Here is a 25583-nt window from a genome sequence, read left to right as displayed (position 1 = left end):
TTCAAGTAGAGAGTTATTTGAAGTTACAACTGCCAAAACATCTTAGGGAGATATTTATGTGATCGAGATTCGAACAACTTGACACAATGGTCAGATATGGGAGATTTTATGCTATACCCTACAATGAGCATCTCTGCATTTGCAGAGCGGCAGAGGTAGAAGACCTGGCTCACATCCTGTTTGACTGTTGCCTGTATAAGAGGTGAGAGACAGGTATCTTGGTCTATATACAAAACGAATGACCCATTGGGATCCCCATATCAAAACAATTTATCTTATGTCCGGCCAGAACTTGAAAATAACAGTACTTAAACAAAATGATTCAGTTGAGATCTGCATATGTGGGACTGATTGCAAGGGTGACTCCAAAATATAATTTTATCATATTTTATCTATATCTTATTGTACACTATTACAATTTCATTTTAGATTGTATTTTATTCCCATTTCATTTTAAATCATATTTTATTCTAATTCCATTTTAAATTGTATTTTATCAAATTCCATTTTAAATTGCTTTTATCAAATTTTAGTAACAATTTGTTGCTGGAACTTTGCATTTTGATATGGCCCAAGGGCTAATCAATAAAGATTTATTATTATTAGCCCAGGAGGACTACTGTAAGATGTAGGCTTTATGACTGAAGTTACTGTGTCTACCAGCCAATAGGAATGATAGAATTCCTATTCATTTTGAGGTACCCTCCCATATTTCTTTTTGAAATGCATTATTTGCAATTATAAGAATAAATATTACAGTGAGAAAAATAGCTAAATATGTAACAAATATGTCAGTAAGCACATTAGCATCTGTGTATCAGACAATGGATTGATCATGCCACAAAGTAGTGTAAAGATTAGTGAGCAAATGTCTATAATTAGGCTGATATTAATGATAGGGTTACTTACATAAATTTAGTATAGTTTGGTAATTATAATCCCTGACCTATAATTGATAAATATTATTAGTTGGATTAGGCTAATTATGGAGGGGTTTTGTATGGCTGCTTTTATGCTTCTTAGGTTTCATTTGGTATTGTTATCTTGAAATCAGCATAGTTAAAATTAAGAATAGAAATGCAATTATATTTTATTTTTATGTTTGCATTGAAACTGATACATATTTTGAAAACTATGTTGTTTTCATTCAGAAATTTTACCTAAACTGATCATCTAATGGTTGCTCTCCAGGATCTTTCTGTTATGATTGTAGTGGTTTTATTTTTTCCCAATTTCCACCAATGCTATTAGGCTTAAAGCATTTGTTTCTTTTCATGTGTTGGAATGAAATACTTCTATGTAATCAATGTGAGTCCAACTTAAAAGCTATTATTTGGTATGCTTGAAATCTTAGCAAGTTCTTTGTTACAGTAGAAATTGGTTGCTTTTCCATCATTGAAGACAGTTACCTAATTTGGTAATGCACAAAAACAACTGAGCTCAGAGAGCAGCAAGAACGCCCCCGCACAAAAAAAAAATAATTGGGCAGAAAATTTTGATTTTTTTTCTATGAACCAATTCTATTTTTAAATTACTGGTAATAAATTTTTAAAAGTTAGGTTTGGTTCATAAATCATTACTTTTCATCATCTTTTAAATTATTATATTTTAAACCTTTAAGATTGTACAAAAGGGATCGTTTATATAAAGAGTTGAACACAGTACTTACATTTAAAACACAATAGGAAAAATAACTAAAAATAACTATTTAAGAATATTTTAAAAAATGAATTAAAAATATTTTTAAAATAACTATTGTTTGACCCCAATGGCCTCCTTGCCTCTGAAACTTAGTGAGTGTGATAGAGAAGGACTTTATTAGAAAAAAATTAGAATATTTTGGAATATTACCCAATCAAAAGTTTCAGGAACATTAAATATGTTTCTTGTGATAAAAAACCCCTCATTTAGTTCAGCAAAAACACTGGTTTATTTAATCAAGGTTAAGATAGATATATTGTTATCTGATAATCTTTGGTAGACTTTTCTAAAACTATGAGTTTTTAAGGATTTTTTTATAGATAAGGGATTGGATATGGGAAGAGATCATGTGTTGCATTTTAATAGAATGTGATAAGTTACTAAAATTGTTCATCACTTTTTATGATGAAGGGGAAAGTCATTCCTTTATATATTTTTTACTATATTCTTATTTCTTTTCTATTTTATTGTTTTATTTTTCGTTCCTGTACCTTCTATTGGTTATTTTCATATTTTTAGTTTGCATAAGATTTTATCATTGTAGTATTTTTTTAAAAAAATACAGGTGAAACTCAAAAGATTAGAATATCATGCAAAAGTTCATTTATTTCAGTAATGCAACTTAAAAGGGGAAACTACTATATGAGATAGACTCATTACATGCAAAGCAAGATAGTTCAAGCCGTGATTTGTCATAATTGTGATGATTATGGCTTACAGCTCATGAAAACCCCAAATCCACAATCTCAGAAAATTAGAATATTGTGAAAATATTCTAGGCTCAAAGTGTCCCACTCTAATCAGCTAATTAAGACATAACACCTGCAAAGGGTTCCTGAGCCTTTTAGCCTTTTAGCCAGTCTCTCAGTCTGGTTCAGTAGGAATCACAATCATGGGGAAGACTGCTGACCTGACAGTTGTGCAGAAAACCATCATTGACACCCTCCGTAAGGAGGGAAAGCCTCAAAAGGTAATTGCAAAAGAAGTTGGATGTTCCCAAAGTGCTGTATCAAAGCACATTAATAGAAAGTTATGTAGAAGGGGAAAGTGTGGAAGAAAAAGGTGCACAAGCAGCAGGGATGACCGCAGCCTGGAGAGGATTGTCAGGAAAAGGCCATTCAAAAGTGTTGGGGACTTTCACAAGGAGTGGACTGAGGCTGGAGTCAATGCATCAAGAGCCACCACACACAACAAACGTCAGAAGCGTCTTACCTGGCTTAAAGAAAAACAGACCTGGTCTGTTGCTCAGTGGTCCAAAGTCCTCTTTTCTGATGAGAGCAACTTTTGCATCTCATTTGGAAACCAAGGACCCAGAATCTAGAGGAAGAATGGAGAGGCACACACTGCAAGATGCTTGAAGTCCAGTGTGAAGTTTCCACAGTCTGTGTTGATTTGGGGAACCATGTCATCTGCTGGTGTTGGTCCACTGTGCTTCATTAAGTCCAGGGTCAACACAGCTGTCTACCAGGAGATTTTGGAGCACTTCATGCTTCCTTCTGCAGACGAGCTTTATGGGGATGCTGACTTCATTTTCCAGCAGGACTTGGCACCTGCTCACACTGCCAAAAGCACCAAAACCTGGTTCAATGACCGTGGGATTACTGTGCTTGATTGGCCAGCAAACTCGCCTGACCTGAACCCCATAGAGAATCTGTGGGGCATTGCCAAGAGAAAGATGAGAGACATGAGACCGAACAATGCAGAAGAGCTGAAGGCCGCTATTGAAGCATCCTGGTCTTCCATAACACCTCAGCAGTGCCACAGGCTGATAGCTTCCATGCCACGCCACATTGAGGCAGTAATTGCTGCAAAAGGGGCCCAAACCAAGTACTGAGTACATACACATGCTTATACTTTTCAGAGATCCGATATTGTTCTATGTACACTCCTTGTTTTATTGATTGCATGTAATATTCTAATTTTCTGAGATTGTGGATTTGGGGTTTTCATGAGCTGTAAGCCATAATCATCACAATTGTGACAAATCACAGCTTGAACTATCTTGCTTTGCATGTAATGAGTCTATCTCATATATTAGTTTCCCCTTTTAAGTTGCATTACTGAAATAAATGAACTTTTGCATGATATTCTAATTTTTCGAGTTTCACCTGTATTTAACATGACAGTTGTTCCTTTGTATTGTTTTGAATTGATGACTGTCCTCTGCATTTTTTAGAAATGGCTTGCCACCTACTTCTTCTTAGAATTGAGGGAAACGTCTAGCTCAAAGTCACTCAGCTCATGGTTTTCTGGATTCTAACCTGGTGCCTACCCTTGCAGTCTTCAAACTGTGTTCCTTGAAACCCCAGGGTTCTCTCAGAATCACCCAGAAGTTCCACATGATAGTTTCTGTTTATATTGTATGAAATTTATTATTGCAACATTAATTGTAATATTTTGTTAAAATAAAATATATTAAACAAAACTTACTTATGAATGGGTTCTGCTCTGATATTTTACCCTCAAATTTAAAGACCTCTGCTCTGCACCAAACTGGATGTATACATATGTGATAGCTGAAAATTGCTATCAATATTTTGTAAGCATTTAAAATTGTTTCTTTCTTTTGGATGGGGTTGAGTTTGAAAATGTTATGAAACGGGGGGGGGGGGGGAAATGAAAATTGAAAAGAATTGACCAATCTGGAAGGCTATAGCTGAACAATTACAAAACAGGAGAAGGAGCAAACAAAAGTAACGCTCTCAGCCAGAAAATTTCTACAAACTATGATAAATAAAAGTTGTCAAGGATTCTCTGTAGAGAAAACAATGAACAAATACATAGCTCAAGGAATCCATTATGCCATCTCCACAAGCATAGACACGTTAAGGAAAGGGAATCTTTTTGTAGCACTCCAGCAGTGAAGCTAACAGAATAACTGATAAAAACAGTCCCTTCAATCAAACAGCACCATCTATTGGAGCCCAGGAAACATGCCTGCTCTTTGAATGATATCCCAGATACTCTGCAAGCCTACAATTTGGCTTGTTCTCCCAGACCTTGGAGAACCATACCTGTGGAGCCATGTTGGTGATATATGGACATTTAGATTTTCTTTTGTTTTTCTATTTTAAACCATAAGCCAGAGTCATTTTGGAGTTGGAGGCCACAAAATCTAAATAATAATAATCTGTCTTTTGGCAGGACCCAATACATGGATAAAAATGCCAAATTCAGTTCGAACATCTGGCTGACTATGCAACAAACCAAGATAATAATAATGGGATTGGCAACTCAGCATAAGTAAACAGATGATTAGGGACCATTGGGATACTAGGAATGAATTTAAATTTCAATGGATAGTTCAATACCACTAAAAAAGAAAAACAAGAAAACCAAGAAAAAACTAGCATGGTTGCACAAAGAACTCTCAGACCACATGAGAGAAAAAAAGGACAAGTACAAAAAATGGAAAGAAGGACACGTAACTAAGGCAAACGCCAACAGATAGCTTGAACCTGCACAGATGAAGTTACAAAAGTTAAGGCTTTGAATGAAGTAAAATTGGCAACAAATGTCAAAAATAATTTTAAAAAGTTTCTTTCATCACATAAAAAACAAGAGAAAAGTTGAAGAAACAATTGGTTCACTAATGGGAGAAGACAGCAAAGCAGTAAGAGATAGTAGAGAGAAAGCAGAACTGCTTAATTCATGCTTCACATTTGTCTTCACGAAAAAGAAAACACTACTCTAATTACCAAAAACAGAACAATTAATGACAGGTTAGGAATCCAAATTAAAATATGCAAAAATAATGTAAGAGAACACCTGTCACCTCTGGATAGATTCAAATCACCCAGGCCTGATAGACTACATCCCAGAGTTCTGAAGGAACTGGCAGTCTTGATTTCAGAACCATTGAAACATACTTTCAAACTTCTTGGATCAACGAGGAAGTACTTGCGGACTGGAAAAGAGCTGTTGTGGTCCCCATCTTCAAAAAAGGGGGAAAAACAGATCCAGGAAGTTACAGAACAATCAGCCTGATATCAATACCTGGAAAGATCTTGAAAAAGACAATCAAGCAACAAATATGTGAACACCTAGAAGCAAACAAGGTTATAACCAGTAGCCAACATGGCTTCATGAAAAACAGATCATGTCAAACAAATCTTATTTCATTTTTTGATGACGTGACCAAATTAGTAGATCAGCAAAATACTGTGGACATAGTATACTTAGATGTCAGTAAAGCATTTGATAAAGTAGACCACAACCTATTTCTTGGCAAGCTAGTAAAATGTGGGATAGACAGCACCACCACCAGGTGGGTGTGCAACTGGCTGACAAATTGTACTCAACATGTAGTCCTCAACAGAACTATATCCACAAGGAAGGAAGGACGCAGTGGGATACCCCAAGGTTCCATTTTAGGCCCAATACTCTTCAATATCTTCATAAACAATCTAGACGAGGGAATTGAAGAGGAACTCATCAAATTTGTGGACGATATTAAGCTGGCATGAATAGCTAACACCTCAGAAGACACGCTCAAGATCCAAAAAGATCTTGGCAGACATACACTGGGCCCTATCTAACAAAATGAAATTCAATGTAGATAAAACTAAGGTTTTACATTTAGGCAAGAAAAAAAACACAACTTTATAAGTATACAGTAGGTGAAACTTGGCTTAATGCCAGTAACTGTGAGAAGGATCTTAGAGTCCTAGTGGATAATCATTTAAATATGAGCCAATACACTATGGGTGTAAACACACTGGAGACATTCCAATCTCTAATGCATAACTTATTGGGCTAAGCATTCCAGCACTTATTGAGAAGAAAAATTGCTGTGGCGTTTTGGTTCCAGAACAGTAAATTAAAAGTATAGAAACCTACCTTCCCCCTGACAGTGGAAGTCACATTCCCCAATTAAGCACCAGATAATTCTTATGAGAAAACTCCTTCATTTACTAATAACCTTCTAGCATGATCTTGGTCTCCATACTAATTACTCTAAACAAATTCCAGTCATACCTCTCCCATCTGTGTCTGCTGGCAAGCAAATAAATAATACCTGCTAAAACCAAATAAGAAATTTTGAAGCAGTGGGACAGCAGCCAAAACAGCCAATGGCAGTCCTAGGCTACATTAATAGAGGGATAGAATCAAGATCACATGAAGTTCTAGTACCACTTCACAATATTGCATCCAGTTCTGTCACCATAATACAAAAAAGATGTTGAGATTTTGGAAAGAGTGCAGAGAAGAGCAATAAAAATGATTAGGGGGCTGGAGGCAAAAATATATGAAGAATGGTTACAAGAATTCAGTATGAAAAGAAGGATTGGGATGGCATGATAGCAATATTCCAATATTTGAGGTGCTTCTACAAAGACGAGGGGATGAAATTGATTTCCAAAGCACCAAAAGGCAAGATAAGAAACAATGGTTGAAAACTAACCAAGGAGAAAAGCAACCTAGAAATTTCGTAATGGTGAGAGCAATCAACCAATGGAATAGCTTGCCTTCAGAAGTTGTGGGTGCTCCATCACTGGAAGCTTTCAAAAAGAGATAGACAACCATTTATCTGAAATGATATAGGGTCTCCTGCTGGAGCAGGCAATTGGACTAGAAGATCTCCAAGGTCCCTTCCAACTCTATTATTCTATGTGCTATGCCTCTAGGTAATATTTGTCCTATAAGAGCTGCCTCCTGCATCATTAATGTTGACTATAAAATTTTATAGTTTATTTTATATTGTCTCAAAAAATCTACAAAATATTTTGTTTACTCAAAGGACATACAGAAGGAAATTACTTTGCTTTCAGTTCTTAACTATACTTGTTTAAAGAAACTGCTTCCATTGATGAAGTCTTCAGTGAGAAAAGCTGGGTTGCAAATGACTGCATCAAAATGACAGCAGAAGCCATTAATTTTCTGTTATGTTTTCTGGTGTTAAGAGCTTTATTAATTTAATTGTACACTGTTGAACAACTAGGAGAATTGACAACACTGCATTCAGTTTTCCCCCATTTCATACCAAGACTTGTCTCATATGCAGACCAAAGCTATCATCCACTGAACAATAAGCAAAACCTGGCAAATTGGAAAGACCATTCCTTGAATTCCATCTCTTATTTAGACAGCAATAATGTGGGCAAATCCCCTCTGTTTTTCACATTATCACTTCCCCTTTATTTGTTGCTCCATCTTCCCATAACCACAATGAGTTACTGTCACTTGTCGCAGCTCTGCCACCCTAGCAGTTTGAAAGCATGGAAATGCAAGTAGATGAATAGGTACCCCATATAAGGAGACCTTCATGGATTACTGCCTTGTCGTGGCTTGCGTAATTCAATGAAGCTATGAGCTATGCCGTGCAGGGCCACCCAAGACGGAAAGGTCATAGCAGAGAGTTCTGACAAAACGTGATCCACTGGAGAAGGAAATGGCAACCCACTCCAGTATCTTTGCCATGAAAACTCTATGAACAGTACCAAAAGGCAAAACAATATGACGCTGGAAGATGAGCCCCTCAGGTCAGAAGGCGTCCAATATGCTACTGGGGAAGAGCAGAGGGCTAGTACTAGTAGCGCCAGAAAGAATGAAGCGACTGGGCCAAAGCCGAAAGGACGCTCAGCTGTGGATGTGTCTGGTGGTGAAAGGAAAGTCCAATGCTGTAAAGATTTTTTTCTCCATAGGAACCTGGAATGTAAGATCCATGAATCAAGGAAAGCTGGACGTGGTCAAACAAGAGATGACAAGACTGAACATCGACATCTTAGGTATCAGCGAACTAAAATGGACAGGAATGGGTGAATTTAATTCAGATGACCATCAGGTATACTACTGGGGGCAAGAATCCCTCAGAAGAAATGGAGTAGCCTTCATGGTCAATAAAAGTGTAGGAAAAGCAATACTGGGATACAATCCTCAAAATGACAGAATGATCTCAGTTCGAATCCAAGGCAAACCATTCAATATCACAGTAGTCCAAGTCTATGCCCCAACCACCAGTGCTGAAGAGGATGAAATTGACCGGTTCTATGAAGCCCTACAGCACCTTATAGAACTAACACCAAAAAATGATGTCCTTATCGTCATGGGGGATTGGAATGCTAAAGTAGGAAGCCAAAAGATAACCGGAATAACAGGCAAGTTTGGCCTTGGAGTAAAAAATGAAGCAGGGCACAGGCTGATAGAATTTTGTCAAGAGAATACGATGGTCATAGCAAACACTCTTTTCCAACAACCCAAGAGACGGCTCTACACATGGACATCACCAGACGGTCAACACAGAAATCAGATTGACTATATGCTCTGCAGCCAAAGATGGAGAAGCTCTATACAGTCAGTAAAAACAAGACCAGGAGCTGACTGTGGCTCAGACCATGAGCTTCTCATTGCAAAGTTTAGGCTTAAACTGAAGAAAGTAGGGAAAAGCACTAGGCCACTCAGGTATGAATTGAATCATATCCCTGTTGAATATACAGTAGAGGTGACAAATAGATATAAGGAATTAGATCTGATAGACAGAGTGCCTGAAGAACTATGGACAGAGGTTCGCAACATTGTACAAGAGGTAGCAACTAAAACCATCCCAAAGAAAAAGAAATGCAAGAAAGCAAAATGGCTGTCTGAGGAAGCTTTGCAAATAGCTGAGGAAAGGAGGGAAGCAAAAGGCAAGGGAGAAAAAGAAAGATATGCCCAATTGAATGCAGAATTCCAGAGAATAGCTAGAAGAGATAAGAATGCCTTCTTAAATGAACAGTGCAAAGAAATAGAAGAAAACAATAGAATAGGGAGGACCAGAGATCTTTTCAAGAAAATTGGAGAGATGAAGGGAACGTTTCATGCAAAAATGGGCATGATAAAGGACCAAAATGGCAGGGACCTAACAGAGGCAGAAGAGATTAAGAAGAAATGGCAAAATTACACAGAAGAACTATACAAGAATGAGCTTAACGTCCCTGATAATCACAATGAGGTGGTCACTGACCTCGAGCCAGACATCCTATAATGTGAAGTGAAGTTGGCCTTAGAAAAACTGACAACAACAAAGCTAGTGGAGGTGACAGTATTCCAGCTGAGCTATTCAAAATCTTAAAAGATGATGCAGTAAAAGTGCTACACTCAATTTGCCAGCAAATTTGGAAAACTCAACAGTGGCCACAGGATTGGAAAAGGTCAGGTTACATTCCAATTCCAAAGAAAGGCAGTGCCAAAGAATGTTCAAACTATCGCACCATTGCACTCATTTCACATGCTAGTAAAGTTATGCTTAAAATCCTACAAGCTAGACTTCAGCAGTATGTGGATCGAGAACTACCAGAAGTGCAGGCAGGATTTTGAAGAGGCAGAGGAACTAGAGATCAAATTGCCAATATACGCTGGATCATGGAGAAAGCTAGAGAGTTCCAGAAAAACATCTACTTCTGCTTCATTGACTATGCTAAAGCCTTTGATTGTGTGGATAATAACAATCTGTGGCAAGTTCTTAAAGAGATGGGAGTACCAGACCATCTTATTTGTCTCTTGAGAAACCTATATGTGGGCCAAGAAGCAACAGTGAGAACTGGACACGGAACCACTGATTGGTTCAAAATTGGGAAAGGAGTCCGGCAAGGCTGTATACTGTCGCCCTGCCTATTTAACTTATATGCAGAGCACATCATGAGAAAGGCAGGGCTAGATGAATCAAAAGTTGGAATTTAGATTGCTGGAAGAAATATCAACAACCTAAGATATGCAGATGATACTACTCTAATGGCAGAAAGTGAAGAAGAACTAAAGAGCCTCGTGTTACATGTGAAGAAGGAGAGTGCAAAACTTGGGTTGAAACTTAACATTAAGAAAACCAAGATCATGGCATCCGGCCCTCTCAATTCCTGGCAAATAGATGGGGAAGAAATGGAGGTAGTGACAGATTTTATTTTCCTGGGCTCCAAGATCACTGCAGATGGGGACTGTAGCCAAGAAATTAAAAGACGCTTGCTCCTTGGGAGGAAAGCCATGGCAAATCTAGACAGCACACTAAAAAGCAGAGACATCACTCTGTCAACAAAAGTGCGTATAGTCAAGGCTATGGTCTTCCCAGTTGCAATGTATGGCAGTGAAAGTTGGACCATAAAAAAGGCTGAGCGTCAAAGAATCGAGGCCTTTGAACTATGGTGCTGGAGAAGACTCCTGCGAGTCCCTTGGACTGCAAGGCGATCAAATCGGTCAGTCCTAGAGGAGATCAACCCTGACTGCTCTTTAGAAGGCCAGATCCTGAAGCTAAAACTCGAATACTTTGGCCGCCTGATTAGAAGGAAGGACTCACTGGAGAAGAGCCTAATGCTGGGAAAGATTGAGGGCAATAGAAGAAGGGGACGACAGAGAATGAGGTGGCTGGATGGAGTCACTGAAGCAGTAGGCGTGAGCTTAAATGGACTTCAGAAGATGGTAGAGGACAGGAAGGCCTGGAGGAACATTGTCCATAGGGTCGCGATGGGTCGGACACGACTTCGCAGCTAACAACAAATAAGCAGACACGAAAGTAAAAGTGATCCATTGTTCTGCATAAGTTTTCAGACATTTTTACATTATTTCTTCTTTTACTTCCTGAGCTTTCTGACCAGTGTGAAGATGAGTCATGATCATCTTTCTCTCACTGCTCTTAAAATGCACATCAAAGAGCACTGCATGATTATTTATTCTAAAAAAGTCTATAATGAGCAGAACAGAGCATCAGCACTCATGGATGGATGCCAGAATCTAAATTCTCCTCCCCTTGACACACCACATCATACAGAATTTCCCTCCCTTATTTACACATCATGAATCACATTTACCAATTAATTTAACACGAACTAACAAAATTAGTTTCACTTCCCTTCTGAAGCGGCTATCCCTTATCTTGTCAAAACATCTGGGTTGCATTCCACCCACGCTTTAGTGATTCAAAACCAGTTAAAGCAAAAGGCTGCCTCTTATATTGTCAGTGCAAAAACATGTCAATGTTTGCAGCATTGACATAGAGAATGCTACTGCACTGCCATCATGGACTAAAACCAATAAAGGGCTCTCAGGATTTACTGGATGACACCTGCCCCACCCCCAAGTGCTAAGTAGTCAGTGGAGAAACTCATAGTGCACTTCCTTTCTAATGGCTGGGATTTCTAAGCAAGGAGTTGTAGAGTGCTGTCAAGGTCAGCAGATTTGGGTTCACTGAAAGGTCAGGATGATTTGAATTACTAGTGCTGTCTGCTGTTTCTCCTACTGATTGATCTCTGCTCTAGAGCACCAGCAGGACATGATGTTGTTCTTGTTGTGTGCTTAAGCAGCATTGTGTCCCTAGAAGCACTTTTTTTGTGTGCATGTGGCCCTTATGTGATGGGGTCTTGAATGCTCTAAAGAAAAGCAGGGTAGGTAGTAAACATATAAAATGGCAACCAGTGAAATATACTTGTCCCTTGATTTGCCCTGTGAATAGGAAAATGTGCCAACATGCTATAGCTTCTACAAATAGAAAGTATATCTGCTTTTACCAATTACAATGCTGCTATCCTATATTCATGCCAACTTGACTCTAAGTTGGTTTAAGAAAATCCTGTCCAGGATTTTGGAACAGCTTCAGTCCAACTACTGCACTCTCCAATTGGACAATTGCCTGATTTTGTGCCATTCTACCTTTCTCTCCCATGTTGGTGGCTCTTCCTGGATATATACTATATAACTTTACATGCAGTAAGTATACCACAAACATACATACAGTAAGTATACCACAAACTTCACATACAGTAAGTATACCACAAACATAAACTGATATCAAAATATCTTTAAAACTCTTTTCACCATGAGTGCTATAGCATTACAGTGATGACTACTCTTGCCCTGTAATTAAAATTTGCAGGTTCAAAATTGGTAGGTGTGTTTATTTTTTTCTTTCCTTGAGTTTCCACTTTTTCCTGTATGTTTTTTTTTAAAAAACTCCTGTGGTGCACTGTTTTATCTTTTTTTTTAGCCACCAGAATTAGAACAGTTTCACCTGCTGTACTGCAATAACCTGTAAGTTGGTGACCCAACTTTTATTGGTCAAGCTGGCTGAAACTGGTGGAAACTGTAGTTCAGCTACATTCAAGGGCTTTACATTGCCCACCACAGTTTTACGTGTATTTCAACAATCTTCTCTCTTCTACAGGAAATCCTCTGTAAACTTGGAGAAGGTTTGTGCACTAAAGCTGAATAGTGTTTGGCCTATGACTATAATCTTATATTTTAATAAACTTAAAATTTCAATGTAGAATTTTCATTAAATCTGAATTGTCATTTAATCTGGCATTGGAGCAAATCTGAACTGGAGCAAAAGGGCAAATGGGATTTAATTGTGTATAAAAAGATAAGAAGATAATGGGATTTTATGCATGTGCAAATGATCTACTGCTTTACTTAACATTTGTTAGAATGGATTTTCTGGAAATTTTGAAGGAAGTAATAAAAATCATTTCTGCTGTGGAGAAGCATTGAGAAAAAGGAAGATTTATGGGGGGAAAATGAAATATATTCACTACTTATTTTAGTACTTTAGTATTTATAAAGATTAAAAGTATAGTTTGTTTAATCATAATTATTTATTTCTTCATTGACTTTACTTTTAATTTTTTTTTAATTTATGTTGCAGTGGAGCTAAATCCTAATGAACACAAAAGGAATGGAGCATCTCTTATTTTTTGCCTTTTTTAAAAGCAGGCACTTTTAACCATCAATGCTGTATTGAAGTTCAACAACAATAGTAGTTTATGTATTTTGGAATTTATCTCCCTAGATGGTAATAATTTTCAGAAAAAAAGCTAAGAAAAAAGGGGAACCAAAGCTAAGATTAGACATGTTGCCATATGAAACAGTCTTTAAAGCCTCATTTTATTAATCTGAACTTCTAGAAGTAGTTTCTATTTCTCCTGCTTCTTGTCATTTATCATTTATAATTTTCATGAACTCATTCATGCTTTCATATATTAATTATTTATGGTTTAATATGCCTATTGCTAAATGTAGATGCACTTATTTCAGATTATAAACATTTAAGCATGATTTATAGTATTTGCATAACAACAGATGGAATAGGATATAAAAGAAAAAGAAAAGGGAATCCTGGTTTTGAAAATATTAATGGTTTACAAATAATGTTCAAATTTAACTATTTTTCATTTGAAAAAGAAATCAATGCAAAACAAAACCCAATCTCCTTAAAAATACTTGTTGTGTCTCCTATTCCCCCAACCCCATCTCTTCCCATTATTTTCTGTGTCTCTATTGCCTTAAATTTGTAAGAAGTGATGCTATCAAACTTCAGCAACAGTGATTCTGGGTGGTGCAAAAACAGGTTTGGTGGGATGAGCTTCAAGTTGCCCATCTTCCATGTTAAAAGAAAAGATGGTTGCAAAACCATCATATTTTTTGTCATGTCTAAAAATAAAAACAGCACAAGACCAAACTCTGTACAATATCTTGAAACAGCTTAAGGAAAAATGTTCCTTCCTTCCAATGGTTTTGCTATCTTTGGCATTTTCCCAGTGGTGGGATTCAAATATGTGAACAACTGGTTGTCTGTATGGATGCCTCTTCCGCACGTCCATTCTGGGCTTGGGCAACAAAAAATTAGCTATTGCTTCTGCCAAACTGGTGCAAACTGGCTGAATCCCACCACTGCATTTTCTTGATTTCTTTGCTCTCACCCTGCCACCATGATCACTGTTGTGCTATTCTTGTGGGAAAATGGGGGGAGAAAAGCAGCTATGGATTAAAATGTTGGTGATTTTTTGATCATAAAATTGATGTGTCTCTCTGAAGGCATTTTCCAGGGAAACCAGTCTTCGCTGTAATTCTTTCGCATTTTTTTCTTACCTTGAAAAATGTGCAGGACAGAAGGAGCACAGAATCCTATTTTTTACATCTCCCTCAAGTAACAACTGTCAAAGTCATGGGCTGGTTTAGCTAGTAAATATATGTGGCCAGATTAGTTCCCTTCTATGTAAATGAAATATAATTTTTAGTAGGTTTTGATGCACCTCAGGTTCTGCACGCTTGCATCACACCCAGTAGTAATACCCCAAAGCAAGAGGATTCCAACTTCAGCCATATTCTTTACCATTCCCTCTCTTTCTCCCATTTAGCCTTCTTGAAAAACACACTGGATGAGGGGGCCTGGTCAGTTCCTTACCAGCATACATTAATGAGATACATAAAGATTAATCCAGCCATGGTCCAAGCAGTTCTACAAAAGAAGGCAATAGCAGTCTGCCATGAGCTATTGGTAATTGGTTTAGCTACCTGGAAGCAATCTCTACCCAGACAGACAAGTAGTAAAGTCTCTTCCTTGAGGCTATTTCCTTTGTCTTTTCAATTGCTTTGCACATCCACGTAAGAGGGAGAAAAAGAGAAGGGGGGGATGTTAATTTGTGAATTAATAGCTTTTCTCACCAGAATTGTAAATTCAAATGTCATCTCACATGATGATACAGTGCATGGGCTTCTGAGAAAGAAATGATAAATCCTCCTTCTTCCCCCTCCCCAACATACACGCTGACATACATTTGGCTTCTCTGCTCAAGAGACAGTCATGTAGGACAAAACATGCTCCTTTTAATTTGTAGTAACAGTACAACAGAGACTATAGTGATGGCTGCTATCCACTCATCCTCCCTAACAGAACATGGATCACTTTAAAGTTGTACCTTTGTTTGTTCATTTCATATATCCCTGAGAATGCAAAAGCTTCTCTTTCAGTTCAATTCTTTCTATGTTCACCTACAATAACGGTATATTTGAGGAATGGAAAGAGAAGGTCTCTTTCAAAATGGTACTAATGCATCTGGTAATCAGGTGAATTAATGATCCTGAATTTGAAGTGAATGCTGATGTCCTGGACTTCTAGTCTGTCTTGCAAAGGGGAGAGAGCCTTTATTGTTTCTGAGAAGGAGGTGGGCAACCTTAGGAAAGATTCATGGATGGAGACTGAATATGCAATTTTCTTTCACCAAGAGCTGTGCCTGGCCTAAATTTTCTCCTGTTTCCCCATCTCTGTCTTATCTAGCCGTCCTACCATCCTTCCAATTCTTTCCAGAAAATTACCTTCAAAATTGAATTATACTTTTACAAACAAATATAATGGGAACATGAAAAGAAAAAGGTAAGCCAGCACAATGATGAATTAAGGTTGTCAGAAGCTCTTCTAGTCATCTTTGTTTTCTTTTACATACCAATCAGGCCTTTGCTGCTGTTGTGGTGCTTATAGTTCACTTGTTTGAATCCCTGTATTGAGAACATATTACCACTGGGTTATGAATCTAAAATACCACCGACTTTTCTTCACAATCTCATAATGGAATTTAGGATGCAAGTTTTCATTCTGAATTTTAGTAACCTGCGGCATCCCTTTCTACCTTGTTTATATTACCTGGATGGCAATTTTGCTTCCTTGATAAGATGTGCTCTATATAGATTCTTATAACTTAAATAATCTTCCTTATCCTGGGGTCTTCCAAATGAGTTGGGGCTGCAGTTCCAATATTACCTGGCAATTCTGGGAGTTGGATGAGATCAAATTGGAAGGGAAAATCAAAAACCTTCCCTCCTTCAAATACAACAGGATCAAATCAAAGGAAATTGTTGACAGCGGTTCTTAAAAGATTGCCTGAGAACATCTTCATTTAAATGGTTCAGTCATTTGAGTTTATTCATCAAATTTGATTATTGGTAATCAATTCCAGGGCTTGAGAATTATCACCCAAAATACAAATATGGAGTGTGATAAAGCTGTTACAGGATAGATCTACTTCAATCTCAAAAAGCAGGAAGAAAAAGAAGATGTGTTTTCAAGAAGACACAGTGTTGGTAAAATACAGAGATTGCTGGGGTATGCACTGCGGTGTTTAGATCTATTTCTTTCCCTAGGGGACAGTGTAACCAGCAAATCAGCCAAAACTGATAACATATATTTCTAGTCTCAGCTCTAATGGCCATTCAAGAGGATATTAGTATTCATAAGTATCTGAAAATAATAAATATAGCCCCCTCCAAGATACTTTTCCTTCACTCACCTGAAATTAGGATTACGTACTATAGACTGAATTTTAGTTTAGTTACATTCTTCCAGATACATTACCCAGAATTGGGTGTCATCTGAGTAGTAGCATCAACAGTAGTAAAAAGTGAGGGCAGGTTCACCTAGATTTGATCCTATCAATCAGAATAGAGCTGGAAGGGACCTTGGAGGTCTTCTAGTTCAGCTCCCTGCTCAAGACCCTATATCATTTCAGACAAGTGACTGTTCAGCCTCTTCTTAAAACCTCCAGTGAGGAAGCACCCACAATTTATGACAGCAAGCTGTTGCACTGGTTAATTCCACTGTTAGGAAGTCTCTCCTTAATTCCAGGTTGCTTCCCTCCTTGATTAGTTTCTATCCATTGTTTCTTGTCCTTGCCCTCTGGCACTTTGGAAAATAAATTGACCCCCTCCTCTTTGTGGCAGCCTCTCAAATATTGGAATACTGCTATCATGTCCCCCTAGTCCTTCTTTTTTCTAGACTAGCCAAACCCAAACTCTACAACCGTTCTCCATATGTTTTTAGTCTTCCAGACCTTTAATCATCTTAATTGCTCTTCTTTGCACTTTTTCCAAAGTCTCAACATCTTTTTGTTATGTGGTGGCCAAAATAGTAAGTGTGGTCTTACTAAGGATTTATAAAGTGATACTAATAATTCATGTGATTTTGATTATATGTCTCTGTTTAAACAACCAAGGATTGTATTAACTTTTTTTGTCTGCCACTGCATATTGCTAGCTGATATTTAAGTGATCGTCCACTAGAACGCCAAGGTCCCTCTCACAGTTATTGTTTTTGAGCCAGGTTTTGGCTAATCTTTACTTGTACCTTTGGTTTTTCCTGCCTAAATGTAAAACCTTGCTTTTCTACACATTAAATTTCATTTTGTTGGATAGGACCCATTGTTCAAGTATGTCGAGATCTTTTTGGATTCTGAGCTTGTCTTCTGGGGTGTTGGCTATTCCTGCCAGGTTAGTGTCATCTGCAAATTGGATGAGTCCCCCTTCTATTGCCTAAGATGGAACTTTGTGGTACCCACTGCTTACTTCCCTCCATGTAGATGTAGAACCATTAAGGACTACTCGCCAGTTACAAATCCATCTGGTGGTGATGCTGTCTATCCCACATTTTTCTAGCTTAGTAGGTTGTGGTCTACTTTGTCCAATGCCTTGCTGAAATCTAAATATACTATGTTCACAGCATTTTGCTGGTCTACTAATTTAGTCACTTTGTCAAAGAATGAAATAAGATTGGTTTGGCATGATCTGTTTTTAACAAACATGTGCTGGCTACTAGTTATAACTTTGTTTGTTTCTAGATGTTCACAGATCTGTTTTTTGATTATCTTTTCCAATATATTCCCAGTAATGTTAGGCTGATTGGTGTGTAGCTTCCTGGGTCTGTTTTTTTTCCCTATTTTCCTGTTTTGAAGATGGGAACCACATCAGCTCTTTTCCAATCTTCAGGTAATTGCCCAGTGTTCCAGGATTGTTGAAAGATATTTGTACAATGGTTTTGAAATAACATCTGTCAGCTCCTTCAGAACTCTAGGATGTAATCTGTCAGGTCCTGGTGATTTATATTCATGAAGGACAGATAAGTGTTATCTAGCCAGTTATCTGTATATGTATAGGCATTTTCTTGCTTATTTTATTTTTTTCTTTCTAGTCTGTCTTTTACATTTAGGCTTTTTGTAGGTTTGGCTATAGTTTCTTTTTGCGTGAAGATTGATGCAAAGAATGAGTTATGCTGCTTTGTTTTCTTTCCTTGCCATCTTCTCTCTTTAGTAGACCTACTGTTTCCTTGATTTTTTTCTTGTTATTTATAACTTTTTGGTATTATCTTTGACTTTTGTTGCAAGTCTTTATTCATTCTGAGCCTTTGCTTTCCTGACCTCATCTTTGAAGTTTCAGGCTCCCTGCTGATACTCTACCTTAGTTTTGTGTCCCTCTTTCCATTTTTCTGTACTTGTCCATTTGTCTTTCAGTTTATCAGATCTTTGTGCAACCATGCTGGTTTCTTCTTGGATTTCTTGTTTTTCTTTTTCAGTGTATTGTGCTGGACTGGGCTTTTAGAATCTTCTTGAGTTGTTTTACCCTTTAGGATTTTCATCCATGGAATGTTTCTTAGGCTCTTTCTGAGTTTGTTAAAATCAGCTCTTTTAAAGTTTAAGACTGGCTGGATTATGTTCTATTGCTTGTGTTTGCATTATATTGAATTCCAATATGATGTAGTCACTCTCACCCAAAGTTCCAGCAACTTCAGCTCCCTCTTATATCTTTTTCTCTAGTTCCTTTCTCTACCTTTTGGATGACAAAGTTGTTAACTAGGATGGTTAGGAATCTGTTTGATTTCCCACTTGCTGCAAATTTTGTCTCCCAGCTGATATCAGGATAGTTAAAGTCTCCCATTACTACTGTGGTATGTTTCCTTCATACATTTGTAGTTGTTAGCAAAACATTCATCTTTTTCTTCTGCTTGGTTGGGTGGTCTGTAGTATAACCTATAGCAATGTCATTCTTTTTTCCTTTTATATTGACCCGCATAGATTCTAGGAGGTTTTCATCCTTGAATTTCTGTAAAGATGTAGTGATCTTTTATATATAATGCAACTCCATCCCCTCTTTTGTTAGGTCTGTTTATTTTGAACAGTTTGTATCCTTCCATCAGTACATTCCAATCATGAATTTCATCCCACCGTGTTTCTGTAATGGCAGCTATATCATATCTACCTTCATTTACTAGTACTTCATGTTCACCCTGTTAGTTCCCTAAACATTGAGCATTAGTGTATAGGCATTTGAATCCTTTATGGGTTTTGAGTATGTTTTTTATATCTGCTACTTTGTAATTGGGTTTTCCATCCTTTCCATCTCTCTTCTTCTTCTTCTTCTTCTTCTTCTTCTTCTTCTTCTTCTTCTTCTTCTTCTTCTTCTTCTTCTTCTTCTTCTTCTTCTTCTTCTTCTTCTTCTTCTTCTTCTTCTTCTTCTTCTTCTTCCTGAATCCTACTGAATCCTAATCGTAATGCTAATGAACAAGGAAGATAAGGCTGAAGAGATAAAACTCCTGGAAATTTTGGGAAGAAGTGGACTCATCAGTTTGGGGATTCAAGATAATATAGGTAGAAATGTTAGCACAGTGGAGAAATTGGAGCATAATGGAATAATGGGCAGAAATCCTCAGGTCAAGGAAGTCTAAGAATTTCTCAGTGTGCAAGCAATCATCATTATGCTGACAAAAAAGATGAAAAACAGTTTAAAAAACATTTTCAGGTGTACAGGAAGCTTTTGACTGAGTTAAGAGCAAACTGTGACTATATCAGAAATAAAAGATTCACCAAAGAGGTACCCCACCAAGTAGCTAATATTTTGTGAAGAAGCTAGAAAGGTCCAAAAGGAAATTATAATTATAAATAAATCTAAAAGCAAAAAAACCAACTGCTACTGGTTAAAGGGAAAGGGCAGTCCTGAGACACTGAGAACATAGTAGTATATTAACATCATGAAGACTGATGTTTTTAACTTTGCAAGTTTAGTTACCATCTAGCTAGGGAAGGGATGCTGAGATCAAATAAGTAACTGACAAAATGCTTGACAGTACTACCATTAGATGGATTCAGAGTTGGTTGGACAGTTATATACTAAACTATATGCTAACAAGTACATGTCAGTGGCTCCTGATCAAGGGGTATACACAGTACTTCATTATCTGCCTTTGTGCTATTTAGAAATGACTTGGCTATTTTAAAAAGTATAGTTATCATATCTGGGGTCAGCACAACTTACAGAACAATATCAAGAAAATCCTGATAGGCTGGAGCAGTGGTCAGCAAGATTAATTTTACTAAGGGTAAATGTAAACTTCTACATAGAAAAAAAAATCAAATATGATGGTGGATCACAGACTAAATATGAGCTAACTACACAAAGCTGCTGAATACACACACACACACATATATATGGAAGACATATGTATTCTCTTAATTTTAAAAACAATGATGCTATGATAATTTTTATTGAATTTTAATCCTTTATTGTCCTGTTAATGCATTGCATATTTCAAATAATATTTTATTATATGATTATATTACTGTTTAATTAAACAATTTAATTGAAAATTTAATGTACAGTGCTTTGGGATTTTTAAAGATAATCACAATGGAAATGCCCTTGTACATCATCTAATCAAACACCCCATCCAGTGAAGGAATTTATTAGAACAGCAGTGAATTTATATCAGTGGGAATGAACACAAATATTTCATTTTAATGTACACAACTAACAGTGTAAAAGAGTTTCTGACTGAAATAATGATCCAGTACATGCATTTATTTATAGTAAATAAATTATATAAATATAGTAGATATTTATAAATATATTTATACATATATGTTTATAAATATATTTACTATATAAATATAGTAAACAAATTAGTTGAAGATACGACATTCAATTCTTAGGAGAACAGAAACTATAGTCTGCAGACTGGAGAGTCAATCTAAGCAAGTATGTCATCTCCCTGGAGCAAAAATCAAAGATGTAATTTAAAACCTTATTAAAATAATCAGTGCTGTCTATTTCTACCCCTTTCTTCTCCTACATGTGAGGACAAATGACATAACAATGTATCTGGAAACAATATCAAGAGATTATGAATAGTTAGGGAAGAATGTTAAAGAATTAGGACCATAGTGGTGTTTTCATCTATACTTCCAACAAAAGGCCAACATCCAATGAGGGAGCCAAGGATTTTAGAAACAAACCACTGGCTTAAAAACTAATGTCATCAAGAGAAGTTCAGTTTCCTAGACTATGGTCTGCATTACCAGGGTTTCCCTGGCAAGGACTAGACTGCACTTCAGAAAAACTGGAAAGAATATATTCAGAACATGACTGGCTCATCTTATCACAAGGGCTTTAAACTAAAACTGAAGTGGGAGTGTGGCCAATCTTCACAACCTTTAGAACCTAGTTCCAAGCAAAACCCACTAGATAACCAATCATGTAAGGATGTAGGAAATAAAGAGAAAGAAGAAAAACTCAGGTGCAAAGTAGAGATATAGGAAATATACCCAGGGTCAGCCATAAAGAACTTAAATGCCTCTACATTAACTCTCAACGTCTAGTGAAAAAATAGGGTGAACTTGCAATACTAGTACACAAGGGCAAGTGTGATATAATTGCCATTACAGAAACTTGGCAGGATGCAACTCATGACTGGAATGTACTGATAGAAGGATACAAACTATTTAAAAAACACCAGACCTAACTAAACAGGAGGTAGAGTTGCATTATATGTTAGAGATCATTTCCTCTCTACAGAGATGCACACAACAAAAGACAAAAATCTTCTAGAATGCATATGTGTCAACATACAAGGAAAAAAGAATGACGTTGCCATAGGTATACACTAGAGTCATCCAACCAAGCAGAAGAAATACATGAACTTTTTGCTAACCAATTAACCAACATATGTGGGAAACACACCACAATAGCAATGGGAGCCTTTAACTACCCTGACATGGGAGACTGGGAGACAACTGGGAAACAAACTCTGCAATAAATGGGAGATCAAACACATTCCTGACTAAGTCAGCTGACAACTTCATCACCCAAAATGTAGAGATGGCAACTAGAGGGACATTGATACTGGACCTTATTCTTACCAACACAGAAGAAATGATAGAGGGAATTGAAGTTGCAAGAACTTTAGGGGAGAGTGACTATGTCACACAAAATTCAACATAAAACAGACACAAGCAATAGAACATAAGCAAACCAGTTTTAGACTTTAAAAAAGCTGATTTTAACAAATTCAGAGAGAGATTGGGAAGGATCCCGTGGATGAAAAACTTAAAAGGGGAAATCAACTCAAGAATCATGGGAAACTCTGAAAAAAAGGTTATAAAAACCCAGTCCATTCAAAAAGCACTAAAAAAGAAAAACAGGAAAACCAAGAAGAAACCAGCATGGTTGAACAAAGAACTCTCAAACCACTAAGAGAGAAAAAGGACAAGTACAAAAAATGAAAAGAGGGATGCGTAACTAAGGCAGAATACCAACAAACAGCTCGAACCTGCAAAGATGAAGTTAGGCTTTGAGCAAAGTAAAACTTGCAACAAATGTCCAAAACAACAACAAAAAGTTATTTTTCAACACATAAAAAACAAGAAAAAAAATTAAAAGAAAAGGTTCAATAAGGGGAGATGATGGCAAAGCAATAACTGACAGTAGAGAGAAAGCATAACTCTTTAATTCATTCATCGCATCTGTCTTCACATAAAAAGAAAACACTACTCAACTTACTAAAAACAGAACCATAAATGAAAGGATAGGAATGCAAATTAAAATATGCAAAAAATAAGGTAACAGAACACCTGTCAGCTCTAGATGGATTAAAATCACCAGGTCCTGACGAACTATATCCCAGAGTTCTGAAGGAATTGACAGATATGATTTCAGAACCATTGAAACATATCTTTTAAAGTTCTTGGATCCAGTTCTGAGGACGGGAAAAGAGCTGATGTGGTCCACATCTTCAAAAAAGGGAAAAAGGGGCAGGGGAACAGATCCAAGAAATTACAGACCAATTAGCCTGACATCAATATCTGGGAAGATCTTGGAAAATATAATCAAGCAACAAATCTGCAAACACCTAAAAGCAAACAAGGTTATAACCAGTAGCCAACATGGGTTCATCAAAAATAAATCATGCCAAACAAATCATATTTCATTCTTTGATAAAGTGACCAATTTAACAGATCAGTGAAATCCTGTGGACATAGTATACTTTGATTTCAGTAAAGCATTTGATAAAGTAGACCACAATCTAGTTCTTGGCGAGCTAGTAAAATGTGGGATAGACAGCACCACCACCAGGTGGGTTTGTAACTGGCTAACAAATCATATTCAACATGTAGTCCTTAATGGAACTACATCCACATGGAAGGAAATAAGCTGACAGGAATAGCCAACACCTCAGAAGACAAGCTCAAGATCCAAACAGATCTTGGCAGACTTGAACAATGGGCCCTGTCTAACAAAATGAGATTCAACATAGATAAAAGTAAGGTTCTACACTTGTTACCTTCTGGGAGGAGGCTCCATTGGTATCCAAAGCAGAACATCCAGATTCAGTCACAGTTTTGTTCCATAAAGTATTAACTCTGTGAACTCTAAAGCTTCCTCCTTCTGTTATGTATTTAAGATGGACAGTGAATAATTTTTAGATGTTTCTTATATGTAAAGGTGTAGGTCTATATATATGTTGTATATAGTATGTTTTAAATGTGTGTTATGTATGTCTACACTTTGAGAGGAAGCAACTAAATTTCATTTTTAATGTATGCCATTGTGCCCAGAGGAAAAAAATGACAATAAATTTTATCTAATCTAAAATCTAATCTACCGGTAATCTAATCTTAGGCAAAAAGCCAACTGTATAGGTATAGGCTAGGTGAAACTTGGCTTAATGCCAGTAACTATGAGAGGGATGTTGGAGTCCTAGTGAACAATCACTTAAATATGAGCCAACAGTGTGGGTAAGCAGCCACAAATGCAATCCTAGGTTGCATTAATAGAGAGGTAGAATCAAGATCACATGAAATTCTAATAATACTTAGTAAGACCACACTTGGAATACTGCAGCCAGTTCTGGTCACTACAATATAAAAAAAGATGTAGAGGCTCTGGAAAGAGTGCAAGAAGAACACCAAAATTGATTAGGGGACTGGAGGCTAAAACATATGAAGAATGGTGGGCAGGAATTGGATATGTCTACTCTAGAGAAAAGGAGGAGTACAGGTGACATTATAGCACTGTTCCAATATTTGAGGGGGTCAAACTATTTTCCAAAGCACCAAAAGGCAAGACAACAAACAATAAATGGAAACTAATCAAGGAGAGAAGGACCTAGAACTTAGGAGAAATTTCCTGACCGTATGAACAAATAACCAGTGGAATGGCTTGCTGTCAGAAGTTGTAGATGCTCCATCACTGGAGGCTTTCAAAAGAGACTGGACAACCATTTGTCTGAAATGGTATAGAGTCTCCTGCTTGAGCAGGGGGTTGGACTAGAAGACCTCCAAGGTGCCTTCCAACTCTATTATTCTAGGTTCTATTTCTGAAGGTAAATTGCCCCTACTATTCAGTCTATTCAGTTTCATTTATAAGATTGCCAGGAGAAAAAATTTCCAAAATGTATCCTTGTAGAACTTGTCCTCCCCATAATCTCACTAACAACTCCCTCTATCTTTTGCATATGCTTTCTAAGATGGGTTTTCAAATATTTTCAAATCACAGAATCTGTTAGTTTAAAAGAAATAAAAAAATGGAACCTGATCACGAAGCAACCTTTTAAGAATAAAAACTTGGCTGCATCCAGATACTGTTTGTGCCCAGAACTCCATTGACTTCCCACTGAAGTGAAGAGTTCTACAGAGTGTTGTTTGAAAACCCCATACTGAGCAACCCAGAGGCTGAGTCTGCACAATTTGTTGGAATAGGGAAGGTTGTTTCTGATACAGCAGCTGAGGTGAATCAAGCCCTTGGGTCAGCAGGTTATATCAGGCTATTGGGTTTAGCTGAATAGACTTATTTGCTTGGGCACAACATGTGCACAACAAGCACACAAAAGTCATGTTTTGTTAACTTGGATTTACAGTATTTTACATAATGTGAATTGAACCAGGGAATATCAAAGACATACATAATTAAGAATAGAGCTGCATTGGAGGTAGAATAGAATGGAGGCCACTGAAATAATGAGGCCATTTAGAATCCTACTAAATTTCTCCTTTTCACACTATTTTTTTACTCTTTTTTGGATTCTTTTTCACACTTACATCTTTTGCTGC

The 25583-nt window shown here is 37.1% G+C and overlaps 1 protein-coding gene across 2 annotated transcripts in view; it reads right to left on the bottom strand.

Moving 5' to 3' along the window:
- Positions 1–25583, bottom strand: part of PAX2 (paired box 2) — a 176492-nt gene that overhangs the window by 64232 nt on the left and 86677 nt on the right. The window lies entirely within an intron of this gene.

The sequence above is a fragment of the Vipera berus genome (assembly GCF_964194415.1).
Source record: "Vipera berus genome assembly, chromosome: 5".
Taxonomy (NCBI): Eukaryota; Metazoa; Chordata; class Lepidosauria; order Squamata; family Viperidae; genus Vipera; species Vipera berus.
Note: the sequence above shows the minus strand (reverse complement) of the source record. Positions and strands in the feature narration are given on the sequence as shown.